The sequence below is a fragment of the Labeo rohita genome, chromosome 23, assembly GCF_022985175.1.
Source record: "Labeo rohita strain BAU-BD-2019 chromosome 23, IGBB_LRoh.1.0, whole genome shotgun sequence".
NCBI lineage: Eukaryota > Metazoa > Chordata > Actinopteri > Cypriniformes > Cyprinidae > Labeo > Labeo rohita.
The window spans coordinates 17,275,510-17,291,564 of record NC_066891.1 but is presented as its reverse complement, the minus strand read 5'-3'; the positions used below and the strand labels follow the sequence as shown (position 1 = coordinate 17,291,564).

The 16,055-nt window shown below is 34.1% G+C and overlaps 1 protein-coding gene across 1 annotated transcript in view; it reads left to right on the top strand.

Annotated features, from left to right (window-relative positions):
* The first annotated feature begins 236 nt into the window (after window positions 1-236).
* Window positions 237-16,055, top strand: part of rap1gapa (RAP1 GTPase activating protein a) — a 129,246-nt gene continuing 113,427 nt past the window's right edge. The window contains exon 1 of the mRNA XM_051096532.1: window positions 237-501. The gene's annotated coding sequence lies outside the window, so the exon portion shown is untranslated. The remainder of the gene's footprint in view (window positions 502-16,055) is intronic.

The following is a 16,055-nucleotide window of genomic DNA, read 5'->3' as shown; positions in this document are numbered from 1 at the left end:
ATGGATGGGGCTTTCATAATGCAAAATAGTCAGTCAGATGGAGGACTGTATGGAGTTAAATTACTACTGGATTGTCACCTGGACTCGATTTCTTTTAGTTAATATATTTTTTTTATTAAAAACAAAAAGTTATTTTTATGATTCAATGTTGATATAAATTGAAGCGAATGGATGTCTGCAGCATTGCTGTCAGTTTAAGGATATTATTCTGACAGCATCACATCTCAGTTGGTCGGATCAAGGCTGTCGTGTAGATGTCTCAGACTCCTCGGCGTCGATCTGAGGAGGAGTACAGTTGTGTGAGAGAGCTCTGTATTATTCAGTACATCGCCGAACCTTCCCGGTATACTGTCATACCGTGGCAGAGAATAAATGGATCTTTTCGTTGCTTGTGTTCTTACAGATGGTCTAGCTTAGTAGTTTACTGTAACGAGTGCGCCCGCATCACTGGACTTCACATTGGTGACAAAAAGAGAAGTAAAGCAAAGAAGACAGAACAAGGTAAGCCGACAAAATTTTTATGCTTCACTGTAACATGAAGTGAGATATGGAAAAATAAGGCAGAGAAATGCAGCTTGCGCAAGAGCACTGGCTTTGCGTTTTAGGTAATAAGATTAAATACATAAGAATATGTCCGTTTGGTAGCCTATGCGTGCAAACATAGTTTTGTTCGCGTGACTGTTTAAAAATATAGTGTGCTGCTTACATAGATTGTGTGTATTTTTAATAATTTCTGATATTGGTGCGTTTACCGAATAGGAAACCAAACTACACGCGCCGAAAAATGCTGTCTTAGTTTTGAGACACAATCCAAATTCGAGTGCGTAGCCTGTTATATTGGATTTGTGGATGTATCTAATGAAAGCGTGGCTATGGCAGATGAATCTGGGTTATGAGGATAGACTATACCTAAGGCTACAGTAGGTTTAATGTGATTATTGTCTCATTTTGACTTGCAGGGTTGAACGCATGACATAAACACTGAGTTACAGATGCTTATGCCGTTTGTTGACTCGTGCAGTTGTGTAGTAGTGTTTCTTAAACAACTTACTACATTTTTGACTGCTCTAAATTAACTGCCATCTAAATTTAGGATGAATTTGCTTTTTTATTCTGCCTTAAAACTAACCCACTTCATATTAATTGTCCAGTTTACTGTTTGCTAATATTTAAATAAGTTGATGCAATGCACTTATTGTGTACATGTTTTAACTTTCTACTCAGGCTATATTTAAAAATAAAGCAACTTTACACTCTTAAAAATAAAGGGTTTTTATTTGCATCTATGGTTCCATGAAGAACATTCATTTAACAAAAGGGTCTTTATAGTGGAAAACGTTTTTTTTTTAGATTTTCAAAACATTGGTTCTTTTAAGAACTGTTCACTGAAATGTTCTTTAAGGAACCAAAAATGGTTCTTCTATGGCATCATTGCAAAAGAACGTATAGGAGTGTAGTAGCTAATAGTAGCTAAAGTGCTTTTTTCCAATACAGAATGAACTCAGTAATTATATTCTACCTAACAATGAATCGTAGATGCAAGTACATGAGAAAAGATGCCTAAAATAAAGTGGGACCATTAAAAATATTATGAATCATTCTGACTATTAGGTTGCTCCATTAAAACCATAAAAATGGTGCAACCTAATAGTCAGGATGTTTGCAATTATTACTCATTCTTGTCCTTCTGAAAACATATGACTTTTTTATGCAGAATACAAAAGGTTATTTTTTCTGAGAAATATCTTGGTTGCTATTTTCAGTATAAAGAAACTGAGTGAGGACTGGGGCTGTCATTCTCCAAAAGAACAAAAAAGCAATGTAGAGCATCCTGAAAGTAAACGTTCATATGACTCCTGTGCTAAATAAATGATCAGCAGAATTTGTATGAAGAACAGTCTGAAATGTAATTTATTTACTGGTAATCTTAACCCCCAGTGAGATGTTTACTTTACAACCGCTTCAGCATCTTGAGAACCTGATTGGTGAATAAATCATTCATTCCTCTTTGTGAACTGGATCAACATTGAAGAGAGCATAACTCTCATGTTCTCTAGAGCAGCAGATGTCCATATTTTCAGTGGATAATGATATAGGCATAAACCTGGCCTGTTTCTTACATAAAACTAATATATGGCTTCAGAAGAAGTTTTTTTTGGCATCCCTTTTCAAGCTTGGTAAGCTCCAGAGTTCAGAATGACATGAAGGTGAGTAAATGATGACAGAATATTTCTATTTTTGAGTAAAATACTTCTTTCAGCTCAGTTCAGGTAGCAGAGTAATAGCCTTTTACATTTTCTCCAGTGTAAGTGCTAAGGAGATTATTGTAGCTGTCAGTCAACAAACGCACAACTTCTGTTGAACTAAGTTTGCTCCTTTTTAAAGATTTCTGAATTTCTGTGCTTTCATGGAGAGATTGAGTTTGTGGTGAGTGTTTGGTCCTTTATAAGCCTTTCTGTTTGATGCTGTAATATTCCTCTCATCTCAAGCACTACATGCAGAGCCGAGCTCCCATTTGCTTGCACTGTCAGCGGTATTTCATAGGGAAGATGGCACACTCTTATATCAGTCTTTTTCCATTCCCAAAACCATCTCAACTGAAAGAATGAAGGAAAATTTGAGGATCTGTGGGTTGCCTTCCATTTGCTTGAGTATCAAAGTGGTGCATGTCAGTAGTTGTATTTGTTGTTGTTGTTTAACAGTGTTCCTTTTCTAATTAATAGTTAGATATACTCAAATCTATTTTAGAATAGATTTACTTTAATCAAGTAAATAAATAACAGCAGTGGTAGCAAGGACAGAAACATTCCTTTTAATTAAAATAAAACTTGCAAGAAGTAATACTTACAAGATGTGAAATATTGGCAAACGAACTCCATTGAGAGATGGCGCTTTGTGGATACTGAATCTACAGTACATTATATCTGTATGCAAATAGTGTTAAGACAACGATACACCCATCAAGCTGTTGTGTGGAACATTTGTGTTTGATTGGAGACTGGGTTGAGGCCAGTGGACTGTTTTCTTTTGCTCTGATGCCCAAGCTTTAGCCTTGAGGTTGGGTGGTTTTTCCAGAAATCACATGAAAAAATTTGAGTAGTCAAGTCAGGTCATCTTTATCTGTATAGCGCTTTGTACAATACATGTACTTGATTCAGTTCCGTTCATTAACTGTATAAAGATCATCAGTTATGTAAATTACCAAGAAAAGGGTTCAAATCAGCTGTAATATTCATGGGAATATTTTTTTGTGCCTCTCTGTTGTTATTAAACATATAAAACGTTATTTAAAAAATATAAAATGTATAATTTACATAATATAAGTAATTATTTATCAATTATGATTGTTAATAAAATAATAATAATTATAATTACTTTCTTTATTAATTTTGTGCAAAGAGGGTTGCATTAAAATTGTCAAAGATAAAATTTTACATACACTACCAGTCAAAAGATTTTGAATAGTAACATTTCATATTTTTTAAAGAAGTCTCTTCTGCTCACCAAGCCTGCATTTATTGATCTGAAGTACAGCAAAACAGTAAAGTCTTGCAATATTTTTACTATTTAAAATAGCTGTTTTCTATTTGAATATATTTAAAATGTAATTTATTCCTGTGATTTCAAAGCTTTAGCATCATTATATATATATATATATATATATATATATATATATATAAACATTAATCTTTTGGCATAGTGTATAATGTTACAAAAGCTTTTTATTTCAGGTAAATGCTTATCTTTCTATTCATTAAAGAACCTGTTCAACTGTTTTAAATGTTGATTATAATCATAATAAAAAATGTTTTTTGAACAGCAAATCGGCATATTAGAATGATTTCTGTAGGATCACGTGACACTGAAGACTGAAGTAATGATGCAGAAAATTTAGCTTTGATCACAGGAATAAGTTGCATTTTAAAATCTATTCAAATAGAAAACAGTTATTTTAAATTGTAAAAATATTTCAAAATTTCACTCTTTTTGCTCTACTTTGGATCAAATAAATGTGAGCAGAAGAGACTTCTTTAAAGAAATATTAAAAATCCAACTGTTCAAAAACCTTGGACCGGTGTGTATATAATATCTAAAATTACATTTTAAAAAATCTAAAATGTATATTTATAAAATAAATGCATGAAGTAGTTGTTATTATTATAGATATTTAAAGGAATAAGATTCCCATAAAATTGCCCATGCTGAAAAGCATTATTTGACTTACTAAGCATGATTTTAATAGACTCTTCCATTGTCCCCCCTTGGTTTCACATGTTTCACAGTCCAGATATAATTTTTTAGGCTTTCTAATTAGCTCATTTTATTCCAAGCATTCATGGGTCGGCAGTGACAGTTCAATTTCACCTAGGGTCAGCGTAGATTACATCCCTCTGCTCTTCTGTTTCCTTAACATTTAGAAATTAATCTCTGGCATATTCAGCATAATACCTGTCCCTCAGACCCTGTGTGGTAAAGATGGTTGAATTTGACTGAATAAGCTGTAACTTTGTGTGATTCAATAGAATAGACAGTCAGACGCATATTTGATATATCCACACTCTTTGTACTTAAGATGGAGGCTGCATCTTTAGTTACTATTTCTGTGGTGAAAGTGGATATCACATGGCGTAGCACATCTGCTTCTCCGCCTGTTGCGCTCAGCTGTGATTCTGATCCGGCCACAACAGCAGCACAGCATCTTAAACAGTGTGGCTCATCAGCAGATAGTCTGACGTTGTACCTCATGTGAATTTGCGTTTTCCAGTGACTCAGAAAGGAAAAATAATTCAAATATTATTTCTTGATCTGCTTGCTGCTTCTTTTATCTCTTTGGTTATGAAACTTAAGCTCTTTCAACTATAAACAAGAGCATCTGAAGTCTAGTTTTACAGAGTATCTGGGTTAGTGTGGACTAAGCAAACCATATTACATAAATATTTTTTCCTTAAAATAAATTTCAGATTATTATTTATTTATTAGATGGCCAGAGAATAGACTGTGAGTGTGCTGGGGGAGACTGACAATAGATAAGGACACGTAGTGCGGTGTAATCTGTTGTGTTCTGATTGTACTTTACACCATTTTTATCCCCATTTCATATGGCCTCTGAGGGAAAAGATAACACTAGGGGTCTGGTTGTGTTGCGTCCACCGGTTTTCACCCTGGTGAACCTCAAAGTAAAGGATCATTGTGTCCATGCTGTTATTTTCACCAGCAGTGGGGTTTCTGATATGGATTATGGACTTAAAAGACACGTTGACGATGGATTTAAATCAGTGTTTGAAAACAGTTTTATGTAGTCTTTTCTTCCTCCATCCTCACACTGTGCTTGTATTCATACTGAGGTTAATACTGTATGTCATGCTGAACAGGGGTTAGGAAATAAATTTTGCTCTGGCCTCTTGATAAAAAAATTGGTTGGTAAAAATGATTATTATGGCAGACAAAGTGAAAGGCCAAAACTTGGCTCACATGTCTCTGTTGGCCTTTTTTTTGAGCTGTGATCCCAGAAAGCTTCATTTAAAAATCACCTTTCAAGGTTAAAACAAATGAACACAGAGATGAAGAGCTGTGTTTGCCTTTGAGGGATTGAGTTAATTCGCATTCTGTTGATCAAATGTAAATGTTCCCTAATCATGTGGGAATGATGTGTCCACATTCAAAGTTCGACCTCCACAGATGGGGTTCTTGGATTCACAGTTGTGTTCATGAAATGTGCATACATAATAGGCTTAAGGTGTTCTAGTATCTGTTCATAACGGCAAATCTGGTCAACAGAGAGTCATTTTTCCAATGACATACTAAATCAATAGGAGGTCTCCAGTTGTAGCCATTACCAAGCCCTCACTACCAACCAAGTCCACTGGCTGTGTAATATTTATTTTAATGTCTCATATTAGAGTTTATATTATTCAGTTAAAAACTATATTTAGTCTACGTATACTTTATAGAGATGCTCTAATGCTCTAATGCTCTAGGGCCTGTTTGTTTTCTGTCTAATACTCCTGATCTTATTTTCTTGAACTAGTTTCTTTGCACTTGATGTCGCTCCTAGTGTACTTCAGCATCTTTTTATCTCACGTCTAGATTTTAGATTTTTTGGATTTTGTAAGATGTATTTATACAGTACACAGCATAAATAAGTACACCCCTCTGAAATGTAACATATTCAGAAATTACTCTTTACTTAGAAGACATGTTTGGGTTCTTTAGAGATGATGTTTCAGCAAGTCTGCTTGATCAGTTACCAAAGAAGCAAGTTAAAAATATTCAGGAAAATGTTTTTTGATCAACAGAGAAGTGTTAAACCAAAACTTTTAAAGGCACCATATGTAATATTAAAATGTCCATAAACCACTAGAACAGTGTTATATATTATGCTGACTTTTGTACTTACTGTACATTTATCCCAAATGTTTCCAAGAATGTTTAAATCCAGAGAAATAAGCAGTTTTAACTAGTATAACAGATGTCATACACTCTCTTTTTTCCGGTTTTTATTTTGTCGAAAACATGGAAACCTAAAAGACACTTTAATATGTTGTGCCTTTCATTAGACCGCCGACTAACACACAGAGTAGCATTATAACAGAACTTTCAGCACACTCAAATGTATCTAGTATGAGAAAACAGCACTGTTTTACCTCATATATGCATGACCGGAAAGAGCGGAAGTGGTCAACTGTGGCATAATAAAAGCTCTGCTGCTTTCAAGCCGTGTATCGTGCTCGTCTTTCTTTAGCGATCGCTCCAGTGTCCTCTTTTGCTTCCACGACTTTCAGCCCCACCCTGCTTCATACTACAGTGACCTTAATAAGTCATACATTAGCTCATCCATGAACATGAGTTCGGACGGATTGCATCGGGTTTGGGGATGAAGACAGCAACTCCCATGATTCCACACTCAATCACTGCATCATCAAACTACGCCTTTGGTTCTTTATTTGTTTTGAATATGCGCCCTCTAGCGCAAAAACTTACATATTGTGCCTTTAAAGAGAAGCAATTTCTTGACAATTATAAGTGTTAAAAAGCCCTCTGAATCATTCTCAGACTTAATGCTGGCAACAGTGGAACTGCTTGGCAGAGAACACTGTCAGGAGAATTATTTCTTAGTACAAAAGAGGACAGTGGTACAAGAGGAATACCAAGTCATTGTTCTAAGTGTGAAAATATAGCAAAAGTAACACAGAAATTCAAAAACAATAGGTTTGTGACAAGACCTCTGAAATAATCAGGCCTTAACTTTGAGCTTTCCTTTGTGATGAGTGATTAATTGCTAGAAAAAGAGCAGGGGAAATGCCATGCAAGTGTCTCAGAGCTGGCAAAAGCTATGAAAAGTTTATCTCACAGATTAAAATGCAGCCTGCAGAAGTGACATGCATGGTGGGAAAACTCATCTGACCTATTCCAAGCCCTATATTTTCAAAATATAGACTTCTGGGAATCCATACTCTGGTCTCATGAGACCAAGTCAGTCATTTTGGATCTAACAGCATCTAAAATGTTATGGTGTTGCTAGAGGAGGAGTATAGTGAGAAGTGCCTGTTTCCCACAGTGAAGTTCAGTGGTAGTAAAGCTCTTATATAGGGATGTAAGTGTGCTGACGGTTTGAGGGAGATGTGCTTTATCAGTGCAGTTATGAATTCACACACCACTGTGTGATGTAATACAAAAACTTGAAACAGAAGATGCTACCCTCTCCACATTCCCTGCGTTGTTGGGCGTTTTTTCAACATGACAGTACTGATATACATTCTCCCAAGGTGAAAATCCTTCAGTGGAAATGCATTACTCTTGAGTACCTATGAGGGATTCTATAGAGATGAGTTGAACAACACTTTCCATTAGTGATTAGGGCGTTTAATCATCTAGGAGTTAAACAGGACAGGTGTAGCAATTTGTCATGAACTTGTACACTCAGTGCCAAGAAGGGTCTGAGGAGTATATTTAAAATGATTGAGGACATACTATGTACTGGAATATTATACATTTGTTGAATTAAATCTGGTGTGTACTCATTTCGGCAATCCTTCATTTAAATAAAATTGGTGAATTTAATTATTTTACAGTTATAAATGACATATTTCTCTGTTTTTATTAGGTATATGTTTAATAAGTTTCTGATTTGGGCATCTTTCCATGAACTGTATGAATGATCATTAAGAAAATCCATCTTTTTTTCTTATTTATGCTGTGCACTGTATAAATATGGTTTTAAAAAAAATTCTAATGTTTTTTTTTTGGTTGTCTAAATTAAATTATATGTAACCCCGAATTAAATTATATATAACCCTAAATAATGCATTCATAAATATATATACACACACACATACACACACATGCATACACATACTGGAATATTTCCATGAGAAGAGACCTTGCTGTGTTCTGTTGGACTGCTCAGCATGTCGTCAGATAAAAGGCTTCTTTGCCATACAGTGCACTCAGCACTATGCCATGTTTGCATGCTCATCTAAAAGACAAGACCTCAGATTCCTCCGATTCGCAGGCTCTGTTAGGACAGCTGGATGAATAGTGCTGCTTTAGGTGGTGTATGAGTTTGCAGTAGCTTGCTCTTCATCAAAACTGAGCTTTAAGCAGGAACAGATCTGTCATCCTGGATCCTGCCTGAGATGCATCAAGCTGCCTCAGGGCTTCAGCTAATTGGCTGCTGGATCTCTCCAGAGGGACCTGAAGTGGTAGGCTGGAACCTGGAAGGAACGCTTTTGAATGAAAGAACAGCGCACACAAACTGTAGCCTTAACTGACTCTTATTTATTATTCATTGGGTCCCATAGCTAATTCTAAATAATGTCTCTTGTGATTACGTAGTGTAGAAGTCTCACCCATTACCATTTCAAAGTTGAAAAATGGACGTACTGTACACTATGCAAGTGTCCGGCAGGCTGATGGTTTACGTGATTATCATTATTTTCAAGGCATACATCTGTTTCTCTGTATTGCAGTGATTTATTGTGCCTTCTGAGAACACTTGCTCTCCCTTTGATAAATGTTGTTTTTGTGTTCATGGCACTTTGCCAGTTTCTGCTAGATGTTTAACATCTGGAATGAGCTCTATAAATCAGTGTCTGATAAGGAAACTGCTGTGAAGGTTGTTGAAATATTGTAGCTGTTTGCTATAAAAGCAGATTTAAACACATTCACAGTACTTCCTAATTGCTTATTCAGATTTTAAGCTTTCCATAATTGGCTTTTAATTAGAAGTCTTTTTATTCTTTTTTTTTTTTGTAAACTCCCTTTTACAAACCCTGAAAAACTTGTGGTACAACAGTTCATTTATTTCATAAATTAAATTTTCTAAAGGAAACCCAACATTCATTTCGAAAACTAGCATTTTGATTTGTTGGTTGATGGTTGTCAATGTTTTCTCTCTATACAGAATAAACTATATTAGGGATAACACAAATGAAAAAAATCAAACATGGAGTATGCCTCTCAGCTATAAACATCACTTTTAGCTGATCTGAGCCTCTAGATTGAACAGGAAGTGGCTTAACAGCAAGATTAATTTGCTGTTTGTTGATGGAAAATTGATTTTGTGGTTTTGTGTTTGAAATAGGTGTTTTAAAGCACATTGGGTCATTCAAGCTTAGAATGAAATACTGCAAGTTTGTAAGTGTGTGTGTGTATATATATATATATATATATATATATATGTATGTATGTATGTATATATGTGTGTCTGTGTGTGTGTATATATGTGTGTGTGTGTATATATATATATATATATATATATATATATATATACATATTATGAAGAATACATTTGCAAAAACTGATAACTCCATTTTTTTCAGAAATCAAGTTTTTCTATGCGCATTCCAAGTAATATCAATCACTTTTAGTCAGCTTTGACAAAACTCCTCTCAGCTAGCACGTCTTTTCAAAGTTAAAGTAGCCTTGTCACATGACCTGAATACAGCGCACTGATTCGCTAAAATGGACTTATCGGCTTCTGTTCACAAACAACAAGGGCGCTTGGAAGTGGACAATACCGGCGTTTTTGACAAAACGTGTTTAGGGTTCAGATCACGCTGTATGTGGAGAATAATACACGGCAATCAGCTAATTTTTTTTTTTATAATCATTTTTTGCAAATATTATATATAATAGGGATGTGACAAGATCTGATGATCTTGTGACGATGTTCTCGCAAAACATTTTGCAGTGTTTACATTAGAGCTGCACGATTAGTCCTTAAAATATCGAGATCTGGATTCAAACACCCACGAGATCTTATTCCTGAATGACAACGATTTAGCTATGTCTATTAGGACTGTTTCACATCGCGAGTGTCAGTGGAGAGTGAGAAGCACATTTTGTCGCTGCCCATGTTAATGAATTTTGTCGCTGGCCATGTTAATGAATAAGAAAATCATTCATTCAGGAGATTTCAATAGTCAAACAAGTCTTAATGAAGCGAGACACTGACTCCATTGAATGTTTCTTTTTTTCATTTGCTTTGTTTACATAAATATATAAGACTCAAGCAGTGAACAATTTGTCAGAACTGTTTAGTTTATGTCTCCAGAATCGTGAGAGAATCGTGGTCTCCAATTTATTAAAAACAATGGGATTCTCAGTCTATCCAGAATTATGAAGCTCTTTTTTGTTGTTGTTTATTACTGCATATAATTCATTAAAATGGAAGTTTAATTTCATAAAGTTCAAAATGCATCTACATTTTTTTGCATTTTGTCTTTTTCAGTTGAATAAAAGACAATATTTCCTATGTTTCATCACTGAGGATTTCTTGTCTTGTCTTGTTCTCATGTCTCGTCACACCTCTAATATGTATATATATATATATATATTAGAGGTGTGTATATATATATATATGTATATATATACACACTACCGTTCAAAAGTTTGGGGTCAGTAAGACTTGTAATAGTCTTTAAAGAAGTCTCTTATGCTCATCAAGGCTGCATTTATTTGATTAAAAATATAGAAAAAAAACAGTAATATTGCAAAATGTTTTTACAATATAAAATAATGTTTTTTATTTTAACATACTTTAAAATAGAATTTATTCCTGTGATGAAAAGCTGAATTTTTATCAGCTGTTACTCCAGTCTTAAGTGTCACGTGATCCTTCAGAAATCATTCTAATATGCGGATTTATTATTAGAATGATCAATGTTGGATAATATCAACAGTTGTGCTGCCAAATATTTTTTGGAACCTGTGTTTTTTTTTTCAGGATTCTTTCATGAATAACAAGTTTAAAAATTACAGTGTTTATTCAAAATATAAATATTTTATAACAATGTAAATTATTTATTATTAACTTTTAATAAACTTTTAATTATTAACTTAATACATCCTTGGTGAATAAAAGTATTAATTTCTTAAAAAAAAAAAAGAAAAAAGAAACAATAAAAATGTACTGACCCCAAACTTTTGAACGGTAGTGTGTATATATATATGTCAAAAGTTTTTGAACAGTAAGATTTTTAACATTAAGATTTTTAATGCTCCCCAAGCCTGAATCCAAAGTACATCTTTTACAGTGAATTTTTGTGATATTTTTTACTATTTGAATATTTGAATATATTTTAAAATGTAATTTATTCATGTGATTTGAAAGCTGATTTAATAATTCACAATATTACTGCTTTTGCTGTATTTGATCAAATAAATGTAGGCTTGGTGATATCAAAAGTTCGGGGTCAGTAAGAAATATCTGACTGATAATTTCAGAAGGATCATGTGACACTGAAGACTGAAGTAATGGCTACTGAAAATTTGGCTTTGCCATCCGAGGAATAATTTACATGTTAAATACTGTATTTTTTATTAAAAGAAAAGTCTTTGTGAGCATTAGAGACTTCAAAAACTTGAAAATTCTTACTGACCCTAGTTTTGAATGGTATAGCATAATGTGAAATCTCATGTTCATTCTTCAGTTTCTAGATTCAAGATCTGCAACAATTCCAGCATCATAAAATGTGAACATTGCGAAGTGCCTGTTTTACATCACAGATGTAATACATTTTTCTTTTTAGGCTTATATCTTTCTCTAAAAACTACTCCACTTTAAAAATTTGGGTGAGAAGTCCTTAAAAATCAGCCGAAGTCATTTACTGTTTTGATTTGCATACCGACACAATCTATTAGAGCATGATTATTATGTTCTTGATTATGAAGTGTGCGCTTCAGAAGTTTCTTCATCTGTATTCATGGATTCTAACAGTGATGTGCTGCCAATCTCAGTTAGCAGCTCGGCTTATTGCGGATCCCCACCGTAATGTCATTAGTGTAAGCTATCCCATTTGCACTTCATTTCTTCAGCTCTTTGCAATTGCAGAGGAAAAATTAAGTCAGCATTCATGTCATCTCTGTCTGCGGCATCAGTAGAATGAGCAGACGGGATTGGAATCTATTATTGTTGGTAGTATTTAATTTTCAATATTTAGTTTGCAGATCACATCAGATTTCATCCAGTCGCTTAGATTTTAAATGAGCCAAAAGTCTTTGAAAAAGAGCTAAGGAGGTTTGAAGGAGCGAAGGTCTCGTCCTTTTCTCCGGCACAGTGAGAGATGTTCAGCTGTCTTTAAGTGGAAGATTTAGTTAGTAGGCATTTTACTTTGCAGGCTGGCAAACACACAGGTTGCTTTATGTAGCATTGGTATTTTAAGAAATTAAACTGCCTATCTAATTGCCAGCAAAGCACTTTGTTTTTTGAGATGTGCTGTTTTCCTGGTTAAAATGCCAAATGCTTCATCAATTGAATGGGTTTGTTGGCTGCAGAATGCCTGTTGACATATGCTCAGTGCAAAAACTTATTCTGTTTATTTGCTGACCATTGGAGCCACTTATTCAACATTGATGTCATCTTCGCTTTTCTGTACAATAAGACAATTTGACATTCTGTTGTGATTGCTTGGAGGAATATTCACATGTTTACGGAGGAATATTTACATGCTTGGCTGCTGTCATCTGTTATATCTGCCACCACAAAACCATTTTACTTTGATGTTTACCGAGTGGAACAGATGTTTAGAGGTGATGGAAAGAACTTGATGTTGTTTTGAAATATTGTGCACAAATGAACCATTCACAGTAAGACTCAAAACGTATGCTAAGTAATAACTTTAAATAAGATAAGCATCATATTCATGGTGGGTAACTAAATTTGTGAACTTTTTGAAGATTAAGATTTGATATTAACATTTACCAGCCTTTCTGATTTAATTTGAGTAGCAGGGAATATGAGATATCCTGAATGTGAGATCTGTTATATTTAAACCCAACACAAAACAGCACTGCAACCCATTTTACTTGCATTATTTGATGTTTTTCCAAGCGGAACAGGTGTTTAGAGGGGTGAGAAGAACTTGAAATATTGTGCACCACTGAATGATTCACAGTATGCAAAACATATGCTAAAAAGTAATAACTTTAAATAAATTAATCATATTCATAATGGGTTGCTACAGTTAATCTGTGCACGTTTTCAAGATTAGTTAACATTTACTGTCATTTGACTCTCTGTCTATATAACTGATAAAAATTTAGCTTTAACTGTCACTCCCATTTTTTAAAATTTTTTAAAAACAGACTATCCAGACTTAAATTTTTATAATTAATTAATTTTTTTTAATTTGTAATATGGTGAAGTAAACTTAGGCGTCCCACTGATGGGACGTGACAGTTAAGAGGTTAAACCTGTATTTTAATTCATATTTTTTTGTCGAGTTTGGATCTCACAAGTCTGAGTTTATCTCATAGTTCATAATTCAGAGTTCATATTTCACAATTATGAGTTTTTTTTGTCAGAATTGCAAGGAAAAATGTATAGGACCCAATGAATTTTTTCCCAAATTCCGTTTTTTCCATTTAGATTTTTCTAGACTTTGTTTTAATGGTTAAATTGAAAAATATATTTAACATAAACATGTCTAATTGATTGAAATCATGAAACATACCATTTAACAGCAGTTTATTAAAAGTTTAACAAAAATTACATTTTTAAGGCCCTATGAAATACATGTTTTTTTTCCTCTCAAATTCAAACCAAAACCAAATTTAGTTTTTTTCCATTCATTTTCTGAATTTTTTAATAGTTTCATTAAATTGTAATAATCAAACGCATCTCTAATTGACTGATTTTTATAAAAAATAAATTTTCATTTTCATTTATCAGGGTTCCCACGGGTCCTTGAAAGTTTGTGAATCTGAAAAAAAGAAAAAAAAAAGAAAATGCTTGCATTTATTTTGTGCAAGAATTTTTTTTGGAAAAAATTCCATATTATCCCTCCAGTCTGTTAATGTGTTATTTTGCCAACACTTTGTAGCCTATGCATACTAACTTGCTTGATTTCCGTTAGTTATGCACATTTATGCATTATGTTGTGTGTTGCATGTTGCCATGACGTTCACCATGAAACATTCAAAAAATAGGCTGTGAAGTTACAATAAAATGCTTTTTGCATAGTTGTGTTTGAAACATGAAAACTGAAACTCTATCTTACAAGGTAACATGATGTAACCTTGCTCTCACTTGAAATGTGTCCCCACATTAAGTCCTTAAATTTGTGGGTAATGGACCTGGAAAGTGCTTGAAAGGTCTTTGAATTTGAAGTTAACCAAGGTGTGGGACCCCAATTTATTTCCATCTGATTTAATTAATTTATTTTTTAAGAAATACTGTGTGTTTACATTTTTCTGGTAAATAAATTCTGGTAAATATTTCTTCTGGTAAATATTCCTTAAAAATAATGTTTTAATAATAATTTTATTAGTATAGTACTATCATTACATTAAGTATCTTTTTTTCTGTCACCGTTTCTTCAAGTTAAACCCAACTTTTGTTTTGTCGGGTTGCTGTGAAGACCTTTAAGTTTCTGTTTGAACATGTTATGATGATCAGTTTTCTCAAAAGAAACGGTGTGTTCATGTACTTATATACTGAGGCGGCAGAGGCTGAAAACACCACGAGTGTCACGTGCACTTCAGTAGGCCTATGTGTGTAGTAAACGACGTCATGCGTCTGCGAGATTCATTCACACAGAGACATGCAGAACAAGCAGGATTCATTTAAATAGTATTTTTGCAGCTTAATATTCACAGATACTAGTCCATATCATGTTTGTGTACTGACCTACTTTTTGATTTATCCATCCAAACACTGGCAAATTCCGTGACATTCTGTGTTATACTGTAAATTACATTTTTATGAGTGGATTCCGTGATTCCGGCCACGTTTTTGCATCACAGAAATCATAGGGCTCTAGATATAAACTAGATATAAACTTTTCAATTCATAAGGTGACCTGGTGGTATGGGTGTGTGTTTTTATCTTCATGAAGTTATGAATGCTATAGAAGAACAGCGCTCCAAGCCTTCATAGCTCTGAATAGAAATGTTGTCACTTTATTTTGGAAAGCTTCCCAGGCTGAAAAGTCGCAGTAGGTGAGGAGAAAGCTAGGTAAACCGGATGGCCTTTGGAGAGTGACGGCCTAACTGAAAATAGGATGGACAGACAGTGTCTGTGGCTGACAGATAGCTTCTACTTAATGCCCTGTCCTCTTGCTGAGCTGAAGAGCCTGCTTTTACTGAATGATTCATTAAGATGACACTTACACGAGAGCCAAAGTCTACTGGCGGGCTTCAGTGATTGACAGTCCAGCATGATGTGTCTTCCCTGCATATTCACTTTCTTTGGCTTTTTACACTTGCCTGTATCCTGTCTTAGATTCTCCTGAACCCCACACAGTTTCTTCCTGTCTCTTTTTGTTCATGTTAGACACTTTTTTTTTTTTTTTTTTTTTAAAGTTGGTGGTTTTATATCCTTCAAAGTAGAGCAGAGAGAGTACAGAATTTACAGACAGCAAGTTGGGACATGCTTCTAGACTGTTAAAAGAACAAACAATATATTTTTTTAAGTTTTAAAAGTTGTTGGTAAAGCTGTCATTTTTTTCATGTTCTTTTTTTTTCTATCTGTCAACATGATATTGAAATGTCTTGTTTTTGATCAAATCAAATGCAGTCAGATGCAGTGCTGCTTTTTTTGGAAACAGAAAGCA